The following is a 17,765-nucleotide window of genomic DNA, read 5'->3' as shown; positions in this document are numbered from 1 at the left end:
TTCCTAGCAATTGACATGAAAATAATGGTTTCTCTATGTAGTGTTACTTTACAGTAATGCGTATAAATATATGTGAAAGAATATTAGATCAAAAGTTTCAATTAGACACCAAGATACAAGGTGTCTTAGAAAGTGCACATTCCAAAGGATATGGTAATCCAGATGCAAGTTTTCAAAGGAAATAGCTAATAATAAATTAGATGATTCACCCATGTTAAGAATATAAAAGGTTTGAATTTTCGGACAGTCGAAGAGATTTTTGAGGATGATTAACTTAGAGCTATGCTGTGCTGTGATTACCAACCTCTGTCATCCAAAAGGATTGGGGTAGGGGTTCTGGCACTAATGTCCAATGAAAAGGGCTTCAGTGGGACCAGCCATTTAGATAGCTTTATGTGATTGAAGGGCATAGTGGATTTATTTTAATTAATTAATTGATTGATTAATGTTTATTGAGATTTATATACAGTTACTATTCACCTCTTTTTAGGTGAACAGTCCTATGAGCTTTGGCAAACGTATACAGTCATGTTAATAACACCACATCATTATCCCCCAAACTTGCCTGGTGCTGCTTTGTAGTCAGTTCTCTCCCCTTACTCATAGCCACTAACACACACTAATTTGATTTGTGTCCCTATAGTTTTGTCTTTTACAGAATGTCATATAAATAGAATCATATAGTATGTAGCTTTTCTCATCTTCCTTCTTTCAATTAACATATTACTTTTGAGATTCATTCATGTTGTTTCATACATGAATTTGTTCTATTCCCCAGTTGATAAATTTGGGGGTTGCTCCCAGGTTTTGGCAATTATGAATAAAGCTGTTTTAAGCATTTGCTTATAGATCTCTTTTGTAAACATGCCCTCATTTCTCTTGAGCTAGGAGTGGGGTTTCTGGGACAATATGTTAAGTGTATGTTTAACTTTATTGGATGGCTGTTTGACTCTACTTGGGAAATCTGCAAGATGGGTTGATCAACAACTTTAGCAGCAGAATGAAGGAAAGCTGTCTGTTCTCTCAGAGTATGCTGGGGTAAGGAATACATGTGTGCTTACTGTAAACCGGATAGCCTTTGTATCAGTTATATAGTACTGCTAAAAAAGAATAAGTAAATAAAACATACCCCAAAATATAGAAGCTTGAAATAAAAACAATAATTTATTTGCTTACAATTGTGTGATGTGGGCAGGGCTCAGGGCTGGCTTGTCTGTGTTGTGTTGGCTGGGCTGCCTCTGCTCTGTGTTGCTGAAAGATTTAAATTGTCATTACTCCCATACCTGGTACTTCATCTGGCATGGCTGGAACACCTGGGGTCTGGCTAAACCTCTCTCTCCAGCTGAAAAATTGAACTATTTTACATGATGACAGACTCCAAAAGGGTAAAAACAAAAACAAAAACGAACAAAAAATAAAACCCAGAAGCTGCAACATCTCTTAAAGTCTAGGCCTGGAAGTCACATAGCATCACTTTTGCCACATCTTATTGGGACCATCCTATTTTCAAAAGGAAGGAAAATAGACTCCAGTTCTTCATGGGAGGAGTGTAAAACTCTCATTGCAGGGCTTCCCTGGTGGCGCAGTGGTTGGGAGTCCGCCTGCCGATGCAGGGGACGCGGGTTCGTGCCCTGGTCCGGGAGGATCCCACGTGCCGCTAGGCCTGTGGGCCATGGCCGCTGGGCCTGCGCGTCCGGAGCCTGTGCTCCGCAGCAGGAGAGGCCACAACAGTGAGAGGCCCGTGTACCGCAAACAAAACAAAACAAAAAACTCTCATTGCAAAAATGAAATGGGATGAAGGGCAAATATTATAACTAGCTTTAAAGGCAATCTGCCTCAGCCAGCATTAACATTCAAACTAGATTCTGTTCAATAGTGTTACTTGGAGGGGTGATGAGGGACGGAAGTAAAAGTGTGCTGCAGGATTCTAGGAGCTACAAGAGAGTAACTAACTGCCAGAATAACATCCATCCATGTGGATCAAGGGAACTGAAGTTGAGAGGCACTTAACGGGGTTGGAGATTTCCAAAGAGCCAATAAATATATCCCATGGGAAGAAAAGTCAAAGTTACATATCTTCCAGTCCCAGAGAACACAAAGCCACCTTACAATAATAGTAGCCATATAAGAAATTTCTCATTTCTTTTATATCTTCTTCTGTCCCCATCCCAACTTCAACTGGTGGAAACAGAAAAATCAGAAACCATAGTTAATAAACTAGGGGAAGAGGACCAAGGAAAGAAAGGACTGTACTCACTCCCAACTTGCATGTGTCCAGCCTGCAGCAGGCGCTTGTTGGGAGAGGCAGGAAGTTTCCAATGTTAAAACAATCTTGGCATTTTGATTATTATCTGTTATTGGACATTTATAATAACTGTACTCAGACTTTGTGATTATAGGACTTTACCTAAGGGTGGCCAGAAAAAATATGGGGCCTGCCTGAGTTTTAACCCAAGGATAGGAGAAAGAACTCACATTGAAAAGCTTAAAAAGTGATAAGCACAAATAAATTGTTCTAAATACCAGAAATATAGGTAAGTCTATGATATGTGAGTTTTCATGACAGAAAGTCATTTAAAGAGGGAAAAATCATGTGTAACCAGATATTGGGTACTATTCAATACTTGACATATATTAGAATGTTCCATCACTTACCAGCTGTGTGATCTTAGGCAAGTCACTTAATCACTCTATGCCTCAAATTTTTCATGTGTACATGAGATAAATATTATATGCCTTATTGGGTAGTAAGAATTAGATAAGATATAAGTGCTTATTAGCACAGTGTCTGACAAATAGTAGCTATTCAGCAAATGATAGTTACCATTATCTGCCTTAAATTATTTTGCTGAATTAAAATTTTTTGCAAGTCTATTTTTTATTTCCCTTTTGTTAGTAGATACTCATCTGTGGGCTTTAAGGAGTAATAATATTTTTTTAAATTAATTAATTTGTTTATTTTTGGCTGCATTGGGTCTTCGTTGCTTTGCGCGGGCTTTCTCTAGTTGCGGCGAGTGGGGGCTACTCTTCGTTGCGGTGCACGGGCTTCTTATTGCAGTGGCTTCTGTTGTGGAGCATGGGCTCTAGGCACGCAGGCTTCAGTAGTTGTGGCATGTGGGCTCAGTAGTTGTGGTGCATGGGCTTTAGAGCACAGGCTCAGTAGTTGTGGCACGTGGGCTTAGTTAGTCAGTGGCATGTGGGATCTTCCCAGACCAGGGCTTGAACCCATGTCCCCTGCATTGGCAGGCAGATTCTTAACCATTGTGCCACCAGGGAAGTCCAAGAAGTAATAATATTTTATAATGCAATAATATCCTTACAAATGCTTAACATAATGACTGGACATAGTAAGTATTCAATAAATGGTAGTTGTTACTATAGTCACTTGAATGCAAGCCCTTTCACCTCTCTCTCTTCCCACCATGTATTGACTAACTATATACCATTACTGGTATTCCATTTAATCTCTTTGAATCCTTTGAATCTCCGTTTCTTCATGTGTAAAATTGAAATTTTACACATTTTACCTACCTCACAAGGTTGTTATGAGGAATAAGATCATTATTGTTGAAGCACTTGTAAAATACTATACAAATATGAGTTAGCATTATTATTTATTGTGCAGGTTACTTTTTTATGTTATTTATAATTCTCTCTCAAGTTATTTAGAATAACACTCCATGTTTTTCTGCCAGAAAACAGAGCTGAAACCTCCACTCACATATAAACAACTTTTTAGAAGTAGATGTATATTTTCTAGACCTTATACATAGATGCTGTGATTGCAGATAATGTTGTAAGGTTCCACTAGCCCACTGATCTTTCTTCTCCTTGGTGCTGAGCTGCTTTCCTTCTTTAACTGAAATTTCTCAATTAGTGTTTCTAGTAGGATAGACAAGAAGGGTCTAACTTCTGATAACACGTTCATATTTTACCTGGAAAGCTAAGGCTAACTTAGGGGTTGAAAGAGGAGACTATCTTTTGAACTTCGGTTAGCACAAATCAATTGATTACGTTAACCCAGAATTAGCTAAAAATATCCATTCTAAAAGTGAGATAGTAAGATGGGCACATTTCAGTGGAGGAGCAACACATGATTACAACTATCTAAGAATAAATAGCTCAACAAGTTTCATTCTATTTATGCCCAACAGAAGGTAGCTGCTTCCCTAAGATGCCTCCCACCAGATGGTGACTTCTCAGTTCATTTTTAACTACCTGCAAAATCATGACACATGGCTCTGACCTTTCATTTTAGAGTTCACCTTTTGTCTCAGCACTAGATTACTATAGCTTCCGGTTTCCATCTGGGCAAAAAAGTTCCTTAAAAGGCAGACGGTCAAAGTCACAGGCAAACACATGTGCACACAAATATATTTAGTTTTATAAATAGCTTAATCTTCATTCTTCATCTGTAATTATGCACAACTGATTTTTTGTTTCAGACCAGGTTTTCTTCTCTATCTACATAATAGTTACCTCTATTGACTCAAGAAATGAAAGCTGATTTTAAATTATTTTAAAGAAAACTTAATTACGAAGGCGTATTGAAAGTTCTCTGTATATAGTGCATTCTAAACTCAATATAAAATTCCTTGAATTATCTGTATCAATCCTCATTCCCCACGTCTCCCTTTGTTAGTATTCGTGATTGAGAATTGACAGCCATTATCATAAGCCTCTAGGATAATCAGGGTAAGGCTTTTCAGTAATGAGTCACTAGGAGCTTAGCCACCACTCTAATCAATTGCTTTGTTTTCCCTGAATTTATGACCACGTATTGCTCCCTTAAAATTAGCCGAGGGCAGGGCTTCCCTGGTGGCGCAGTGGTTGAGAGTCCACCTGCTGATGCAGGGGACACGGGTTCGTGCTCCGGTCCGGGAAGATCCCACATGCCGCGGAGCGGCTGGGCCCATGAGCCATGGCTGCTGAGCCCGCGTTTCCGGAGCCTGTGCTCCTCAACGGGAGAGGCCACAGCACTGAGAGGCCCGCGTACTGAAAAAAAAAAAAAAAAAAAAAAAAAAAAAAAAATTAGCCGAGGGCAGACAAGTAGGTGCTGCTGGTAGAAAGAGGTATGGAGCCAGTAGAAGGATCAGGATCTCCACATCATCACTAGTGGGAAAGTAACTCACAGTAACCCAAGAGTGAGCTTTTTATCATTTTCTTGGATGCACTTTAGCAAATGTTGTTTTGGAGAAATGAAATGATGTCCTGCTCTGCCATCAAGTATAAATTCGTCTCAACTGTTTTGATCTTTATTTCCCTGGGTGAGCCGATTATTGTACTGAGTACAGTAAATACGTACTGGGGAAAATCATGATATGTATGTATGAAAAGTAATTAGTTTAAAAGACATAATGAAAATATTTATGATAATCACTAAATAAAGAATGATAATAATCACTCATAACATCATATGGAGAATTTCTGTTGCTGCATACTTTTTAAAAATTCAGATTTTATAGCATAGGACATTATAGCTATTACCCAAAAAAGTGTGAAGTTGGAAAGAACATTTGAGAATGTTTAGTCCAGCATCCCAATTTTGCATATAAGAAAACTAAAGCCCATATAGATTAGGTGACCTTCCCAAGGACAGAGATCTGGTTCATGGCAGAAGATCATACCAGACATGATCCCACATCTTCTGACTTTCAGTTTTGTATTCTTCTCTCTCCCGTGCACACAGATATTTACTGCTATATTAAAACTTAAATTTATGCATATAGTTAAAAATAAAATTATACTAAACAAGTGGTCCCTCATTTTAGACTCATTAAAATCACCTGGATTGCTGTTTGAACTACCAACACCAGACTACATCCCAGATCAATTACATTACAGCATCTGGGGATGGGACCCAGCATCACTAGTTTTCAAAGCTCCCCAAGTGATTCCAATGAGCAGCCAAGTTTGAGAATCACTGTACTAAAATAATTATAATGAAAAACAGGTGTCCTTTGCCTTCCTTTCTAACTCCTTAGTTCTACTTCCTGTAGCAGTTGTTCTCAAAGTTTGGACCTAGGGTAAACAGCATTGGCATCACCAGTGAGGGAAGGAGGTCCAAGAGGGAGGGGATATAGGTATACATATAGCTGATTCACTTCATTGTAGAGCGGAAACTAACACAACATTGTAAAGCAATTTTACTCCAATAAAATTTTTAAAAAATATATTCATGGGGTCCACCCCAACCTGTTGAATCAGAGTATCTGAGGATGGGGCCCAGGAAACTGTGATTCTTACTCATGTTAAAAGTAAGGATTTGAGAATCCTTACTGTATAGACTACCATTTTCGATTATTTTTAGTAATTTCCTCTCTGTTTGCCTCCATGCCTGATTAATGTGTTGATAATCCTGTTTCTTGATCTGACAATTTTCTACTTCATCTGTTGACTAGCTGTTATGGTAAATAAGGATTTATTTAGTTCTTTGTACCTTTTCTCCTGCCGTCATCCTTCCAGTAGAGTTATATCTCAGTTTTTTTCTAAATCAAGCAGTCTGTGTTAACATTATTAATACCATAAAAATATTGTTTCCTGCAAAGCTAAGTTTATACCTTTCTTACATACTTACCGGTATTTTTTTTTATCAGTAATTGCCTGGTTTGTTTATTGGTTTGCTTTCGATGTATCTATTCTTAATTTTTTACACACTCCACTATATCTGTTACATACCTACTAATATAATTTTCAAATATAGAACTCTGAGATATTCCAAATGTTCAACCCATTTGGAAACCGATGCCCTTCACATCTCCATCCTCCTGCTGTGATCTGGGCTGGTTATTCTCTGACGTCTGCTATACAGCTGATATTCTAGAACACGGCATCATCCTTGACTACTTTCTTTCACACTACAACCAGTCCGCAGACAAATCTACTGCCTCTACCTTCAAAATGTATCCAGAATCTGATCCCCTCTCAACCTCCTCTGCTACCATCCTGCCCAAGCTACCATCAGCTCTCACCCAAACGACTGAAAGTATATCCTTAATCCTTCCACCCAACGCCCTCCCACACACACACACTTTGGCCTGCACTCCACACTGTAGCCTTTAACAGCATAGCTCAGATCATGTCTCATGTATTTATAGTGAAGTGTAAATAAAGAAAGGAGCTATGTGCTGTTTGGAAAATGTTTGGTTTTTTCTCTCTGTGTGTGGGTGGGTGGGATGTGTGGGGTGGGCAATTATGGGTGTGAAAATTTCATATATCTCCTCACTGATTGCTTTGTAGTAGATCAAGTTATGGGAAATAAACAAAATAAACATTTATACAGTGAATACTTACTATGTGCTGTGAGGATATAGAAGTAGAATATGTGATTCTACCCTGTGAAAATTTACAAATTCCTATAGGAGGTAAAACATGTACATATATTACACTGAAAGGAAAAAACAAAGTTTGATTATATGTAGAAACTATTATTTTAAGCACCTTAGAAATTCAGAGAAAGAGAGAAAATGTACCATTCTCTCATCAGAAACACTCTATAGAGAAGTCAGGATTTCAGTTAGGATTTATTATAGAATATGGATAGTATTTTCTCCTGCAAAGACTGGATGGAGAATTTTTAGACTGAGGTAACAGTGACAGCAGAGTATGAAGCAAAGAAGTATAAAGCCAATTTAAAGAGAATATGAACTAGGACAATTTGATATATCAAAATTGTGTCAGGGAGTATCAGAAAATAAGATGAAAGGGTAGATAGATATTAATTGATGTTGCACATCTAGTGGATTGGTTGCCTTTTTCTTATTGATTTAATTAACTCTTTGTATACTATGAGCAATAATAATAGCTCTCAGCTATCCCAAGAAAGTAAATTTTATCATTATCTCCATTTTATAAATGAATAAATTTCAGGCCCAAAGGGTATTAAATAACTTGCCCAAGGTCAAAAGACTAGAATGTTGTAGCTAGTATTTGAACCTATGGCAATCTCATTCCTGAGCCTGTGCTCTTAAACACCACCTGTGCTGGCTTTGTCTATTTTATGTGTTGCAAATATTTTCTCCATTTTTCATTTTCATTTCATTTCACCATTTGTGTATGGTGTCCTTCAATGTATAGACATTTAAATTTTTACATAGTGAAATTTTTAGTATTTAAAAAAATTTTGCTCTGTTTTGCTTCATACTAAGGAAGGCTTAATATGAAGAATAATTAAAAAATTTATTTTATTCTGAATTTTTATGATTTTTATTTTTAACTTTATGATAATTAATCTTGAATCTTTTATTGTATGAGGTAGGGATCTAATTTCACTTTTCCCCCAAATGGCTAGCCAGTTGTCTCCAAAATATCTTTTCCGTAATGAGTTGACATCCCATCTTGATATAGTAGATGTTCCGAAATTTGCTAAATTACTAGACAGTCTACCAAGTAGTGTTTCATTCTGGTTAAAAAGAATTCTTTTAAAAATGCAGCCCTGGAAGGGTTACCAATTAGAAATACTGTAGTGTAAGTTAGTTAGATAATATTGGATTCTTAATACACAACTGAGATAAATGTAGCCAAGAACAGTAATTTTTGCTCTGGATGTCAAATCTTCACGAGGGAGAAAGAAAAAAAGTTAATTTTTAATTTAGGGTATGGTGGGAGAAACTATTGCCTTCTTCAACCGCATAGCACAGGAAGATCAGCTCAGTGCTTTGTGTCCACCTAGAGGGGTGGGATAGGGAGGGTGGGAGGGAGATGCAAGAGGGAGGGGATATGGGGATATATGTATACGTACAGCTGACTCACTTTGTTATACAGGAGAAACTAACACACCATTGTAAAGCAATTATACTCCTATAAAAATGTTTAAAAAAAATCAGTTCCATGACTTTATAAACATACATATTTATAATAAAAACAACACAAAACAAAAACTATTGCCTTCTTCACAATTTTGCCTTTCACAGGGAAAATTCTCACATTTTTTGATGACAGTAATTTAAGGACATCTGGCAACAATTGAAGTAATGAGGACTTAGCCTGACTTCTTTTAGTGAGCAAATATCTCCAAAGTTCTCTAATATCTCCCTGCTTTGGGCCAATGGAAAAGCCATCAAACAAAATAACCGTAAGGATAAATAATCTAGTGAAGACCCTTTCTCTGGAAATGTAAAACTAAGCTGGGCTTTGAGGGGAAATGCCCAAATTTTCATTTCTTTCAGGAAAACATCATGCATGTGTATTAGTGATCCTTCTCTATAGAGTATCAGGAAATTCACATGCAATATATTGAATAATTTCCCCCCATTTCACTATGTGCGTGCTCTGAACAATTAATGTCCTTACTTGCCTTCACAATGGTTCAGTGTGATCTAACACAGATTCAACCATCTGTCTGTGTTTTCTTCCATTTACAACATTTGTTCTTCCTGCTGATCTGACTGCTGCTTTTCTCTGCTTCATGATTCATATGGAGCAAGCTGTACCTGGAATGTTTTTGTTAGCCAAAAGCAAGTCCCTTGGACTGCAGAAATATAAAATTCACCCCACCTAGTAATGTTCAAGAAAACCATTGAGTTTTTTTTTTTTTTTTTTTACGTATAATGCCTGGAAAACATTCAAGGTCTTAATGACAGAAGCTTTTGAACCTGTTGGCAAAGTCAAATATAAGTAAATCTAAAACCATGTTTGGAAGAAATAAACAGAGTTTTCCTTAGACATGGCTCTGAGGATCACTAGTGTCCTGTTTAAGTAGTTTCAACTTTTCCTTCTTGAGAAATGCATGTCAGGACATCCTACTGGAATCACTCACCTTCTTGAAGTACATTCTTGAGTTGTTCCCTCAATGAGAATCTTTTAGTGGTAAATCCTCTCAGTTTGTTTTTTGTGTTTTTTTTTTTGATAGTATGTTTCATTTTCATTTTCAGAAGATCACTCCAATTATATATTATTTCACTATCTTCTGGCTCCCATTATTATTATTAAGAAATTAGCTACCAGTTTAACTGTCTCCATTGTGGGTAATCTAGCTTTTCTTTCTAGTTGCATTTAAGATCTTCTTCCTGTCTTTGTTATTCTGCAGCTTTATTCTGTGTGTAGGTACGGATTTCTTTTTATTTATACTGTTTGGCATTTGTTGGGCTTCCTTGAATATGATTGTGTCTTTCTCAGTTTTAGAAAATTCTTAGCCATTCTTTCTTTCTTATTTATTTATTTATTTATTTATTTGGCTACACCACATGGCTTGCAGGATCTTAGTTCCCTGACCAGAGACTGAACCTGGGCCCCTGGCAGTGGAAGCGCAGAATCCTAATAACCACTGGACCGCCAGGGATCCTTAGCCATTATTTCTTCATATATTGCCTTTCCTTATTTGAATTGCCTTTTCCAGGAATTCTAATTAGCCCTCTCACTCTATACTTTATGTCTCCAAAACTCATTTTAGTGTTTTACACCAATTTGTCTCTTCGAGCTGCAATCTGCATGTGTTTTCAGTTCTACAATTCATTCATTCTAATCAGCTGTATCTAATCTACTTTTTAATCCTTTGGTTGAGTTTTAAATTTATTACATTTTCATTTTTATGAGTTCAATGTGTTAGTTTTCAAATCTTCCTGATCATTCCGTGTTACCGTTTTCTAAATACTCAGATATTTCAATCTCTTGTTATATTCCTGAAAATATATTAAACATAGTAATTTTGTGTTTTTATCTGATAATTTCAATATCTGAAGTCTGTTAAGGTCTGGTTCTCTAGTATATTATTTATTCTTGTTCCTGGTGGTTTGTTTCCTTTTGTGTTTATGATTTTTTAATTATTATTAAATAATACTTGGAACTCTGTAGAAATTAAGGCTAACATAAGAGTATACTCTTCCAGGGAGGGTTTAGTTTCTTCTTCCAGGGGCCTAGAAACACAACATACCAAAGCCACTTCAATTTCAACACTCCATTAGGGTAGATTTAGGACCCAAGTGCTTGTGAAGATTGAATAAGCGCTCCAGAATTTTGGGGAGAGACTTCTTTTAACTTCTGCCCAGAGCCAATTCTGAGACTGGTCATCTATTTTATTATCAACAGGGTCAAGTTTCTTGTTTTTCTATTCAACTCTTTTCCTGAGATTATAGGTCTTAAAGGATTCCACCTTTATACAGCATGATTTCTAGTTTACTCAAGATTGTTCCCACATACTCTTCAGTATTGTTGTTCTAAGCTACCATGACTCATATAGTTGACCAAGAATTTGGTGGCTTCAAAGTTCATATATCTTACTGTTCAGTCCTATCTTCACTGGATTTCCATTACTGTGTTTTAGGCTCATTCAATAATTTAAAATAAATTATCTTCAATTTTCTAGAACATTTTAGATATTCTGTGGTAGGAAGATTTTAAGATCTTTAATCTACTAACATTTTTATTTCTCTTTCACTTTTGAAGGATAATTTCACTGTATATAGAATTGTAGGTTTGTGGTTTTTTTCTTTCTTTCAACATTTTAAATACTTTACTCTCTTCTTGCTTGCATAGTTTCTAATGAGAAACCTGCTGAAATTCCTCTTCCTCTATAGGTAAAGAGTTTTTTTCCCTTCTGTCTTCTTTCAGTATTTTCTCTTTGCCTTTGATTTCCTGAAATTTAAATATAATATGCCTAGGTGTAGATTTTTTTGTTTTTACTTTTGTATTTATACTGCTTGGTGTTCTCTGAGCTTCCTGGATCTGTGGGTTTTTTTTTTTTTTTTTTTTTTTTTAACGAAACACGGGCCTCTTACTGCTGTGGCCTCTCCCGTTGTGGAGCACAGGCTCCGGACGCGCAGGCCCAGTGGCCATGGCCCATGGGCCCAGCCGCTCCGCGGCATGTGGGATCCTCCCGGACCTGGGCACGAACCCGTGTCCCCTGCATCGGCAGGCGGACTCTCAACCGCTGCGCCACCAGGGAAGCCCTGGATCTGTGGTTTAGTGTCTATCATTAATCTAGGAAGAGTATTGGTTATTATTACTTCAAGTATTTCTCCTGCTCTGTTTTTCTTCTCCTTCTGGTATTATAATTATAGTTACGTTAGACCTTTTGCTATTGTCCTACAGTTTTTGGATGTTCTGTTATGTTTTTCATTCCTTTTTCTCTTTGCATTTCAGCTGGAATGTTTCTGTGGCCCTGTCTTCAAGTTCACTGATTCTTTCTTCAGCTATGTTGAGTCCACTGAAGGCATTCTTCATTTCTGTTACTGTGATTTTTATTTCTAGCATTTCCTTTTGATTCTTTCTGAAAGTTCTCGTCTTTCTGCTTATGTCACCCATTTGTTCTTGCATGTTGTCTACTTTTTCCTTTAGAGTCCTTAACATATATTTTAAATTCCCAGTCTTATAATTCCAACATCCACGACATATCTGACTCTGGTTCTGATGGTTGCTTTATCTTTTCAGACTGTGTTTTTTATTGTCTTTTTGCATGCCTTGTAGTTTTATGTTAAAAGCAGACATGTTGTATCAGGTAATTGAAACTGAGGCAAATAGGCCTTTAGAGGATGGATGTTAATCTGTCTAGAAGGTGTGCTGTTCAATGCTTATTGTAGCTACAAGTGCCGAAGCTTCAAATTTCTCCAGTGTTCTTATTTTTTGTTTGTTTGTTTTCCGTCTTGAGGAGATATCAGTCTGTGTTTTGCAGCTTTTGCAGCTGTAATGTATTGCTACACTAGAGCCTTGCTGGTATGGTAGTAGAGTGTGTGGGAAGAAGAACATTTTATAATCTTTTAATTGAGTCTTTGTCTTTTAGTGGGCCTTTGCCTTGGGGCTGTGGCCTTCACAAAAGTTTCTATCCCATCTTCAGTTGAATAGTTTTTACCCCCTACTCCATATTCTCTGGCTGCAGTGTTCTCAACCTATTTCCTTGAAGCTTTGTCCCCTGTTAAGTGAGGTTTTGGGGTTTTTGTTTTTTCTTTTATGTGAGATAGGAATGCAAAAGGGGACTGGAATGGGAAGGAATTCCCTTTCCCTTCCTGGGATAAGTTTTCAAAATTGTACTCTGGCAACAACTTTTCCCCTGGAGAATAGCTTTTTGTTATGGAGAAAACTCAGGGTGTGGTTTGCAATTGTTACTCCTCCCCTCTCCCTCTTAGAACCAAGAGAGAATTTTTCTGGGACCCTCACCATAAGCACCTGGTGGGGTTCCGAGAGAGAAAGCCCATGAAAGTGTAGGAGCCCTTCAAGACTATAGTCCCCAGGAGTTTCTCACGCTCACATTAGTCCACACTTAACCTTTAGCAATTCATCAGAATTGCCATTTGGATCCAAGAAAAGTAATTGATTTTTCAGTTTGTCCAGATTTCTCTTGTTGTAAGGGTGGCAGTGACAAACTTCCAAGCTCTATATGTCAGAGCTGAATTAGAAGTTTCACTACTGACTCTTAAATTTTCATTGTGGTTTGGGTTCTTTGTTTTCAGACAAAAGAAGCTAGCCTTCACTAACTTAAGTAAAAAGATATTTATCAGAAGGATATTGAGAACCAAAGCAGCTCTGGGCATCATTTAACAAGAACAATAGGAAAAGTTTTATTAGCAAAATTTTAGTTAGGACATCTCCACTGAGATGAATGTATTTCAACTATTTTCAGTACCTTTATTAGTCTAATCAAGATTCAAATTTCAGGAATTCTGGGAAGAAGGTGGCAGGAGTGGCAGCAGAATTTCCTTGAATCCTTACGTAAAATAGAGCAAACAACTAGATAGCAAAAACCATCTGGAGAGCATTTATAACAGGATTGGATGAATAAGATGTCCCTCCAAGCCCCAAAACAGTAGTATCCACAGGCCTGTGTGTTATCACTGTCTTGCTGGAAGAAACCTGGGAGAAGCACTAAGGCATCTGACAGACCTAAGAACAGAATAATACCCAGAAATTTCCATTTGGATTAGAAAAAATAGTTTTCATTTCTCTTCTGAAATCTTCCTTTAGTTGATCCATTATGACTAAATTTTAATAGCTGTTTTAAAATCCTTTTCTGCTAATTTCAACATTTAGGCCATTCAGGCTTGCTTTCTGTTGATTGTTTTTCCTCTGATCCATGGGTCATATTCTTCTCTTTCTTTGCATATTAATTATTTTTATTGTATACTGGACATTATAGGGACACTGGATTTTTTTATCTTCCCCTGAAGCATGTTGGTTGTTTTTTTGAGCAGAAGTTAACCTGACTAGATACAAACTCAGAACTCTGTCTCCCTTGTGATGGACAGTAGCTGAAATATGCTAAATTCCTTCACTCTTTCAGCTGTTGTTTTCTACTGAGTTCTTTAGAGTTTCCCCTTACATGTGTATAGTTCTGTGATCAGCCAAAGATTTGGATGGAATTTTTACGCAGATTTTCAGAATTCCTAATTCTCAGGGTTCCCCATTCCAGGCTTTAAGGCAGCTCCACACTCTGTCTTATTCCTCATGCCACTAAGACTGCAGCTTTCTACTTGAGTTCTAGCTACCCTATGCCTCACAGACTCGGGATTTCCCTCAAGCAAAAAGCCATAGGAATAGAGATATCACACAGTACATCCCTTATTTCAAGAGTCAACATCCTTTAGAGTTTGCCTGCCTTTTTTGTTCTTCGGAGCCTTCAACTGGTTGGTTTAAAAAACATTTTTTTAAATATATGTTGTCCAGATTTTAAATTTATCATCTGCAAGAGAGTTAGTCTGATACATGCTACTCTGTTATTACTGAAAGCAACTCATTCTAGTAATCTTTGATTTCCACTGAGTGGGTCTAAAAGCAATGAGTTCTAGTAGCAATGAGCATATCTGAGCCTAGGTTTTGATTGTAAATACCATTTTTTACATTTTTACCACTTCTGTGGTGTTTCTGCCAAAAATGCATAGCCTGAATCTAATCATAGGAAAAAATCAGACACATAAATTGATGATAGCCTCTGAATTGGCCTGGCTTTATCCATCTACATTAATTCCAGGAGTGGGGTTGAGTGGAATAGTATGGACTGTGTGAACTCTGCAGATTTTCCCAACTCTGTCTTTTTGTTGTGCTGTGGTTCTGACTGAATTATGACCATTAACATCTAATCACAGAAAATATGCTTCTCCCTCAAGGAGTAACTCAAAGTAAAAACATACACTAAACCATGAAATATACAACTTACATACTGAAAATAAAATATCTTCTTTCTAGAAAAAGAAGAAAATTCATGCCAATAGAATACAGGAAGCAACTGGAGTAAGCTCCCACTGACCAAACATGAGATAATTTAAGCTTCAATGAGGATAAGAATTACAGTGGATCAAAGTGCATTAGATAAGTTTAAATATGTGATAGTGAGTTATCATAATGACATTGGGAAAAAAAACAATTGGTTACCTTTTGTGGATAACAGAGAACCAGTTCGTTATCTCGAAAACTAGGGAAAGAATAGAAAAGAATCATATATTTAACCTGCCTTTCCTATATGAACTGTACCATAGGGTAGCCAAGTAATGTAAAATTATTTCAGCTGATAAATGAAAATGAAATGATAAAATTAAAATATCAGCATTTTTGCAATCTTCAGTGAATTAATGGATCTAAGCCTTGAGCATCAATAGCTGCTAACATCAGAAAAGTGGGAAAACACATTATGTGTTTCCTGACAAATTTGATTAGGTCTCTGGATTCAACTGCTACTTTATAGGTAGGAAAGAGGAGCATTTTAATGGCACCATGAGTGTGTAATCAGCAAAATCCAGGCTCTGGAGTACTCTATAGGTCAAATGGTTCTAGGTTCTTCAAAAAATGTATTTTAGGGAAGAGAAATGGTGGAGAGAGAGTATATAGGTTAAATCATAAAGAAACTTAAGAAGAGATTGCTATAAGAGTCAGTAGGATGATTATTTTATAGGAAGGGAATAGCCTTTGGGATGGGCAACATGAAGGGACTTCTGGAGTAATTGGAAAAATTCTTTTTCGTAATGTGTATAGTGGTTTCAGGGGTGTTTGCTTTTAATAATTCACTTTTATACATTTTATACATTTATTTTGTGTGGTTTTATGTACCTGTGCTTTATTTAATAATAAAAAGACTAACATTTAGAAAAATAACATTCTAGAAAAGAAGTTTCCAACTGGTCTAGTATGAGGGACAAGTGTATCTGTTGGTTAGGGGAATTACAGTCCCATCATACTATATTCATTGGATTAGAAGCTATTCCCCAAAAGGCAATAGAGTTGCTGTCAGGATGGGACAATAGAAGCTAGGCAGCCTAAGCCCACTACCTTTCTATAAAATTACAGTACAGTTACCTCAAAAATGATTCCTTACACATATTGCTTATTAGCATTTGAACAGGGAAATCAAGATAGATTAGAACCAAGGTAACTCCTCACTCTTGGTCCCCCAAATGGTGTAAGCCAGTCATCCCCTCTGACAGTTGTTTTTTCTTATAACCCTTGACTTTTTCTTCTTTTTATATTTGCTTGAAAGAATTTGGAATCAGAACGAGAAGCACTGATCATTTTTGGTAATATCAGAATCACATGTCAATATTTAACAGAACAAACCAAGTTTAGACATCAGCTACATTGACTGAGTAAGGTGGTTGGGTATGCGATCATTTGTGCCATAATGTACTCCCTACCTCTGCTGATCATTCATTGCTATTACTGTCTAATAGTAACTATCTGAATAACTATGGATGGCATCCTTGAGAGCCTGCCTTAGTGTCTCTGATTGTATACAATGATTCATAAAATATTTATGGGCTATATAAGTGGCCAGTAGCACATGAGAGGATGCTTGACATCATTAACTGTTAGATAAATGCAAATTAAAACCACAATGCGATACCATTTCACACATACTAGGATGGCTAACATAAAAAAGACAGACAATAACAAGCATTAGTGAGGATGTGGAGAAACTGGAACCCTCATTAATTGTTGGTGAACCTGTAAAAATGGTTCAGCCACTTTGCGAAAACATTTTGGCAGTTCCTCAGAACGTTAAACATAGAATTACCATGTGACCCAGAAATTCCACTCTTTGACATATACCCAAAAGAATGGAGAACACGTGTCCACACTAAACCTTATACGTAACTGTTCATAGCAGCATTTTCATAATAGCCCCAAATGTGGAAAGAACCCAAATGTGCATCACCTGATGAATAGATAAACAAAATGTGATATATTCATACAATAGAATAAGATTCAGCCATAGTAAAAGAAACCAGACAAGAAAAGATCACACATTGGGACTTCCCTGGTGGTCCAGTGGTAAAGAATCCACCTTCCAATGCAGGGGATGCGGGTTTGATCCCTGGTCAGGGAACTAAGATCCCACATGCCGCAGGGCAACCAAGCCCATGTGCCACAACTATTGAGCTAGTGCTCCTCAACTAGAGAGCCTGCGTGCTGCAAACTAGAGGCCACATACTCTGGAACCCATGTGCCACAACTAGAGAGAAGCCCATGCACCACAACTAGAGAGAACCCCGAGCAGACTGCACACCATAACAAAAAAGATCCTGCATGCCTCAACAAAGACCCTGTGTGCCGGGACTTCCCTGGTGGCGCAGTGGTTAAGAATCTGCCTGCCAATAAGGGGACATGGGTTTGATCCCTGGTCTGGGAAGATCCCACATGCCACAGAGCAACTAAGCCCATGCGGCACAACTACTGAGCCTACGCTCTAGAGTCCGCGAGCTACAGCTACTGAAGCCCACATGCCACAACTACTGAAGCCCATGCGCCTAGAGCCCATGCTCTGCAACAAGAGAAGCCACCGCAATGAGAAGCCTGCGCGCCGCAACAAAGAGTAGCCCCCACTCACTGCAACTAGAGAAAGCCCACGC

The sequence above is a fragment of the Grampus griseus genome (genome assembly GCF_964374135.1).
Source record: "Grampus griseus genome assembly, chromosome: 11".
NCBI lineage: Eukaryota > Metazoa > Chordata > Mammalia > Artiodactyla > Delphinidae > Grampus > Grampus griseus.
Note: the sequence above shows the minus strand (reverse complement) of the source record.